This window comes from Drosophila suzukii, unplaced genomic scaffold (genome assembly GCF_043229965.1).
Source record: "Drosophila suzukii unplaced genomic scaffold, CBGP_Dsuzu_IsoJpt1.0 scf_4, whole genome shotgun sequence".
Classification (NCBI taxonomy): Eukaryota; Metazoa; Arthropoda; class Insecta; order Diptera; family Drosophilidae; genus Drosophila; species Drosophila suzukii.
Genome location: NW_027255927.1, coordinates 6188349 through 6196271, shown reverse-complemented (window position 1 = coordinate 6196271; position 7923 = coordinate 6188349). Strand labels below are relative to the sequence as shown.

General features: G+C 41.8%; 1 long non-coding RNA gene across 1 annotated transcript; it reads left to right on the top strand.

The window, feature by feature from the left end:
• The first annotated feature begins 5663 nt into the window (after positions 1–5663).
• LOC139354916 (uncharacterized) lies at positions 5664–6619 on the top strand. Its single transcript, XR_011605746.1, has 2 exons — positions 5664–5806; positions 5870–6619. It is a non-coding gene; the product is annotated as an uncharacterized lncRNA (long non-coding RNA).
• Positions 6620–7923: the final 1304 nt, after the last annotated feature.

Sequence of the window (7923 nt, the reverse complement as noted above, 5' to 3'; positions counted from 1 at the left end):
CCGTTGGAATCTGTCCTCTTCTTGTCGCAATGCCTCGGTGAGCCGTCGTTAGGTTTCTTTTAAATTTATCTTTGCGAGTGACGATCTAACTAACTGCCACTCTCTTCTTGATGGACTCGTGTGTGTTGGTGAAGCTGTTTATGTCTTCTACGTTGTAGCTCAGCTTACGAAGTTTATAAATTTGAGCCAGTTCGTTCTGTTTAATGTTATTTTGGAAGGACTGTCTTTGGTTTCTGGCCGCTGGCTTAGACTATGAATCACAGGGGAGTGGTCCGATGATAGGTCTGACAGTAAACTGGCGCTGATCAGATTACGTAGGATGTTTTTCGTAACTACGAAGTCAATCAAGTCTGGCCGTTTACTGGGATCTGTGGGCCAGTATGTTGGTGAAGAAGGTGAAACACAGTCCAGCCTATTGCAAACCTTTATAATGACGTTGTACAGTTGCCTTCCTATCGGAGTCACAAGGCGAAGTAGTTCATAAACTGTGCTTCAGTTATTGTGAAACGGGGAGGACAGTATATAGCCGCTAGAGTTATATTTTGACATTCCGATTGTAGATTTATAAAAGTGGCTTGCAAATAGTTTGTTTCGAACTCATTGTGAAAGTGATGCTTTATGTGGTTTCTGATCAAGATTGCGAAGCCTCCATGTGGTTTTCCTTCGGGATGACTTTTACTGTAGAACAAGTACCCACGGATTTGGAAATTGTATTTGTTTGCAAGGTGTGTTTCAGCAAGAAAAATGACGTCGATTTCGTTATCATTAATGAATTGAGCAATCTCAGGTTTGTGCCGCGACGTTAGCATTCCAGAGTGCTGCAAGCAGGGAAGGAATTGATTATTTTGATAAAGTTCTTTGGAGCAACTGAATCAAAATATCTTGATTTCTCATCAGACCTTGTATGGTTGTCTCCATAAATTTCATAAACTCTTACATACTTTGTGCCATTTTGGTACCCGTCTGCTCAATTGGTTGGTAGGAGGCTGAAGGTGATATTTCATCATTGAAGGTAGTGCCGGCAAGGTTACATTTTAGAACACTCGCAAAGCTTACGTTCTTGGAAACTTTTGAACTACCCAATGAAGATCTCCCTGCAGTTGAAAATATGACGTCAGGGGTAGCTTTCGATGGTATTAATAGTGATGTCAGGAACTGAAATGTAGACACTTTGTGTTGGATTCGGCTTTCCAGCTCCTTGTAAACCGCACAACCTCTATAGTTTGCCGTGTTGTGACCTCCACAGTTTCCACACATTTTGTTGCTGGGGTCCTCTTTGATTTATTTGCATTCAGCAGAGCCATGAAGCTCGCCACAAGCTACACATACGGGGCGAAGCGTGCAGTAAGTTTTCGTGTGTACAAATTCTTGACAATTTGTGCATTGAACCGGGCCATTGCGCTCACGCGGCTCCTCAACAGGGACTCTGCGGTGAAGAAGGAGCTAGAGCTTGTAGATGGGAGGCTTTAAGCTCTAGTACCAGTTCCTCCTTCAATAAGGGTTGAGAGCGTCGATTTCTATTAATTATGTTGGTAGCAGCTTTTACTTCAAATCCGTTCTCCCTAAGTGCATGTGCTACTTCTGTTGGTTGTACGTCTGCTTCAATGCCATTAATTACAACTTGTTGGCCTGTGCTGATTTTAAGCTGATAAGTTAGTAGTTCTTTTTGTTGTGACCTAGGTATTTAGTTAGAATTCGGAACTTATCTTCGTATTGAATATTGCCTTTCGTTATCACGTATTATCATTCTCAATAAGATCCAATATAGAATTCACGAGGGACTTAGAAGTTTTCTGTAGTATAAAAATTGGTGGCGGCTTTGGCTTTCTCTTCTCCGATTCAGTGGCCGTATGGGACAGAACATTGGACTGGTCCTTCAGAATTGCTAATCTATTCTCTCTGCTCGTGTTCTCCACCGTAAGTTGTTTGGAGGCATCACGGTTAAGCTTTGCCATTTTGCCCGATTCGGCAACTAGACCGATCGATGGTACCGTGAGCACGGCTGATACAGTTGCAGATGTTGTTGTTGTCGCGGTTGCAATGACTAGTGAGGTTACTGTGATTGAAACCGTACTGTGATAGTAGACAATTGATGGGGGGAAGATGAGTCGCGGGGGAAGCGGATTTATCGCTTACCATGCTTTGGGTCGTAAATAGCACCGACGTGGAGAGGGAACGCGATCTTTCGTTCGTTGAGTTCAGCGAACGTTCAGAGTTAGTGTCTTTTGTTGATACATACGTAACGTAAGCGTTGCTTCGCTGTAAAGAGAGCCAACGCTCGGCTTGCTCGCGTTGACGCTGGTCCCGGTTATCGTTTGGACTCATACTTGATGTAAGTTTGCCTTTGATTTGTGTTTTATAATTATTAATTTTAAGTGCAACGTCAATTACATAAAATTAAGCGCATCTATACATCGCACTAAGCGTCGTCGGTGTGATTACTTTGCACTTATTTACAAATTTGTGAGTTTGTGGTCACTATGCGCGCTCAAAACACGAATACTCGCGACGAAGTCCAAATTGATAAGTATTGACGAGACAAATACATTTCAGTTAACATTTTTTTGGTTGCATACAAATTGTGGGCTCCACAGGTTTGGGCGGCTTGTGGGCATTAGAGTGGGCGTGGCATGCTCGCGTAACAAACTTGCGTTGACTACAAGGCTACAGAATCTAAATCGGAAATCCCAGTTCTCTATCCTTGATAGTTTCCAAGATAGTTTTTAAGTTTGTGGGCGGCTTGTGGCCGTTGAAGTGGGCGTGGCAAACCTTTTCTAGGGTCAATCGATAAGTGTTGATAAGAACAATACATTTCAGTTAAAATTTTTATTCTAGCATCAAAAGTGTAGGATTCACAGTTGCGCAAAAAGCTCAGGAATCTCCAAATCCCAATAACCTAGCTTTTATAATTTCCGAGACCTCAGAGTTCATCCGGACGGACGGACAGACGGACATGGCTAGATCGACTCGACTAGTGATCCTGATCATGAATATATATACTTTATGGGGTCGGAAACGCTTTCTTCTGTATGTTACAAACTTTCCAACAAATCTAGTATACCCTTTAACTCTACGAGTAACGGGTATAGTTATAGAAGTCCTCATAGTCAAAAAGAAGAAATTCAAAAGCAATTCCAAAAGCTCATTAGCGACAAAATAGTGGATCTTTCTGTATCACCTTATAATAGCCCACTTTTATTAGTAACCAAAAAGTCACTTCCAAATTCGGAAAAGAAAAAATGGCGATTAGTAATTGACTATCATCAGATTAATAAAAAACTCTTGTCTGATAAATTAACACTCCTTGATTAATAAGCCGTCTTGATCTAATGTCAGATTTTCATCAAATTGAACTCGAAAAAAGTTCACGAGATATAACGTCCTTTTCAACAAGCAATGGTTCATATTGCTTCACGCGATTACCATTCGGTTTAAAAATAGCGCCAAATTCTTTTCAGAGAATGATGACTTTAGCTTTTTCTGGACTAGAACCTTCACAAACATTTCTTTATATGGATGACTTATTAGTCATTGGTTGATCCGAAAAACATATGCTCAAAAACTTTACTGATGTTTTTGAGAAATGTGGGCAACATAGCCTAAAATATTGAAATCATTGAGAGAAGCACTACTCAACCCGGTGACCGTAATCAATAACAAGGTAGTACGCTATAGTCGAGTACCTCGACAATCAGATACCCGTTACTGAGCTAAAGGGACCAAAGGGAAATAGAGATATGCTAGCAGTAAAGAGAGATTGAAATGCGCCACCTACCCGCGATTTCAATATATGGTTATGTGGGCGGTAGAAAGTTTTAGGCGTTATGGGCATTAGAGTGGCGTGGCAAACTTTTTTTGGGGTCAACCGATAGGTATTCACGAGACTAATACATTTCAGTTAACATTTTTTTCTAGAATGAAAATTGTGGGCGCCGCAGGCATAGGCGGCTTGTGGGCGTTAGAGTGGGCGTAGCAAACTTTTTTTTTGGGACCATCAATAGGTACTAACAAGACTAATACATTTCAGTCAAAATTTTGTATCTAGCATAAAAATTGTGGGCACCACAGATTTGGGCGGATTGTGGGCGTTAAAGTGGGCGTGGCATCTTCGCGTAACAAGCTTGCACTGCGTACAAGGCTACGGAATCTAAATTTGAAATCCCAATACTCTATCTTCTATAGTTTCTGATATATCCTCGTTCATATTTACGATTTTTTGAAGTTTGAGGGCGGTTTATGGGCGTCAAAGTGGGAGTGGCAAACTTTTTTTGGGTCAATCGATAGGTATTAATGAGGACAATACATTTCAGTTAAAATTTTTTTTCTAGCATCAAAACTGTAAGAGCCACAGTTTTGTGCGGTTTGTGGGCGTTAGAAGGGGCGTGGCACATTGCTGAAACAAACCTGCGCTGCGTAAGAAGCTTAGGAATCTGCATGCCAAATCTGAATAGCCTAGCTCCTACAGTTTCCGAGATCCCAGCGTTCATCCGGACGGACGGACAGACGGACATACGGACATGGCTAGTGATCCTGATGAAGAATATATATACTTTATGGGGTCGGAAACGCTTCCTTCTGCCTGTTACAAACTTGTCGACGAATCTAGTATACCCTTTTACTCTACGAGTAACGGGTATAATAATAAAGAAAAAGAAGCTATAATGTCTACATACCACGACGAACCTTTACAAGGAGGTCATACAGGCATTACAAAAACATTTGCCTAGGTCCAGAGACTCATTATTGGAAAAATATGTTTAAAGACATAAAAGAGTAAATTGTCCCAATTGCCAGAAGTCTAAAACGACTAAGCATACCAAGTCCCCATTAACAATAACTGAAACCACACAAAGGTTTTTCGATACGGTAATTGTGTATACAATAGGTCCACTACCTAGATCAGAAACAAGAAACGAATATGCAGTTACATTAATCTGCGACTTAACAAAATATCTGTCACAAAAAATATACCCGACAAAAGTCCAAAAACTTTAGCCAAAGCTTTATTAGAAAATTGTATTCTGTAGTATGGTCCAATAAAGACATTCACTATGGAAATGGGAACAGAATATAGAAATTCAATAATAGAGGATTTATGTAAAAACTTAAAACATAACATCCACCGCACACCACCATCAGACAGTAGGAACCGTAGAAAGAAGTCATAGAACATTCAATTAATTCATCCGGTCTTTTATGTTAATCAACAAATCTGATTGGGATGCTTGGCTCCCATACTTCACTTACTGTTTTAACACTAAACCCTCTATGTCACATGATTATTGTCCACATGAGCTGGTATTTGGTAGAACAGCAAACTTGCCAATACAATAAATAAATACAATAGATAATATAGATCCACTATATAACTTAGATGACTAAGCTAAAGAATCTAAGTTAAGACTATAACTAGCACATTAAAGAGCTAGACTAAATAAGATAAAAATAGCATAGATTTTGATTTAAAAATAGGAGACCAGGATTTACTAAAGAATGAAACTATATATATAAAGCATTTTTCAAAAATCATTTTGCTTATATTTTTTATGGAGGGAGATGTAGTATGTTCAGTGAACCATAGGAGTCAGCAAGAGGAAAATACGTGGCTAACGCTTTTCGTCGGGTCTGTTTTTCAGAGCGGTACTTAGATGAGCTAAGGAAATACCAGATTTAGCAAGCGAATTTCGATGAACGCCGTTAGCCGCGGCCCAAAGAATAAGAAATTTAATCTTTGGCGGTGTTCGTGTAAAGGCGGTGTGGAAACTATATATTTAAAATGGAAGGAAAACCCCAAAATCGACTACAGGTCAGTGCAGATAAAATAGGACGCCTAATCCAAGCTGTTGCCCATTATTGTGGAATTTCACAGACAGGAATCAATACCACAACAGGGCAAATCCGCAGAATAGTTGCACTGCTGGAGGATATTCGCTAGGGAATCCCAGTGGGAAGGAACATGCAGAGTGGGACTTCGCTTCCTACATAGACATCCTGCCGGGCGTGTTCTCGCAAAGATAATAGGATCTGGCCAAAAGAAATTGGTTACGATATACTAATAGAAGTATATTTTTAGCACAACCATTAGTAATTCGATCTCCGACGACCTCTCCATTAGGACTGTGGATACCACCACTACCAGCTACTTGGCAGCTTAAGCGGAGCTGGAGGACGCGCTGGCTTCTATAGGGAGGGGGAAAACAGGGCCGCTAAGGAACAGTTGGAGAAGCCATAGCCAGCCATTTCCAGGATGCTGGAAGGCTTTCTAGCATCAGCGGATCAACCCCGTTCCCAATTCGGCTCCCACTTCCTCAAGGTCGCATATACCCATTGGGACTCGGAGATGGACTGCGACGGCGCGAAAAAGATGGCAAAGCATCCGTGGGACGAGAAGGAAGCTTTAAACTAATTTACTACTACTGCTACTTCAACTAATTTACTGAGTACTAGGCTTTAAATTGAATTATGTCGAAGTGGTTCATCCAAACACAAAGCAAAACCTCAAACAGCGTTTCGATTCCACGCGTACCGCATCCGTTCCTTCTTGTTCATTTCAAATATTTTCCAAGATATACATCCATTTCATATTCCAGCCAAGTAATATATCGTACCCATTAACCTATTTTTGTTATTATATTGACCCGTGGTGTGGTTGTCTGACCAATTTACAAATCGTTAAGCCGAAACGCATTAAACAGCGACAGCATCCACGTACCTACTCTTTTCCCGTCAGTGTAATTTCAGGCTCCAACTCGAGCTTACTATGCCAACTGGTGAAAATGAGGAACAAAAACATCCGGCCGGGTCAGAGCCAAAAGCGAGTCGTCATCGCCCACCCAAAAGGGTGGACCTAGTAAAAGCTTAACTCCATCCATAAAGATCAGCCGTCCTTCCAGGACAACAAGCGAAAAGTCCTTAACCCCTTTAAAAGCTGTGAGAACGGCGGCTATGTTCAGCGGCCAAAGTTTCGAGACCTTTTTTCCGTCATCTCTGTCCAAAATCCAAGGCTTTCGGGCGTTAAAAAGCTTTTCCACCTCAACTTTTGGTTCATTATCGCCGTTGACTAACGAAGGGTTTGAGTCTGCATGGGGAAATCTGCAGACTCGTTTCGAAAACAAGCGATTGCTCGCCAACAGCCAACTAAAGATCCTGTTCAATCTTCCCTCGGTTTCCCTAAAGCACTTGGAGAGCACTATCCAAGGTTGTTTGACAGCTCTGAAAATAGCTAAAGTAGGTATAACAAATTGGGATTGTCTTCTCGACCTCCTGTGCTCCTCAAAGCTGCCAAAGCTGACGTTGGCCCTGTGGGAGCAGTCCCTCCTCAAACTATCCTAAATTCCAGGGTGGGAAGATTTCAAGACCTTCTTACAAGGTCGCTATCTAACCCTTGAGGCAATTGAAGAGTTTAAACCTACTTTGACCGCTCAATCCAGAGCCCCGCGTCCTAAAGTGGGCCGCGGATTATCCATAACTTTGAAAATAGATTCACCGTAAATCCACAGTCGTGTAAGCTTTGTCTAAGTGAGAAATATCCTGCACAGGTCGCCACAATAATCTCCTGCATCGTGGCGGCCCTCCTTAACTCCAGTCAGCAACCGTAGCTGACCTCCAGCCAGAGATGCAGTCTACTTCGTCGAATGTCCAAACGGACCTCGCCGTGAATACGCAAGGGGTCCTCCTGAGCACGGCGTTCATAGAGATCTGCCACTTGGGCATAAGGTACGCAGCACGTGCCTTAATTGACTCCGGTTCCGAGGGGACCTTTATATCTGAGCGGCTATTCAACCTAATTAAGTTCCCCTGTGAATCCATACAAGCTCAAGTTTCGGCAGTAAATCAAACTGTTGCTGTCCAACCTCGTAAGCGCTGTAAATTCCATCTAGGAATTAAGCCATAAATTCAAATCGAAGCTTCCGCACATGTATT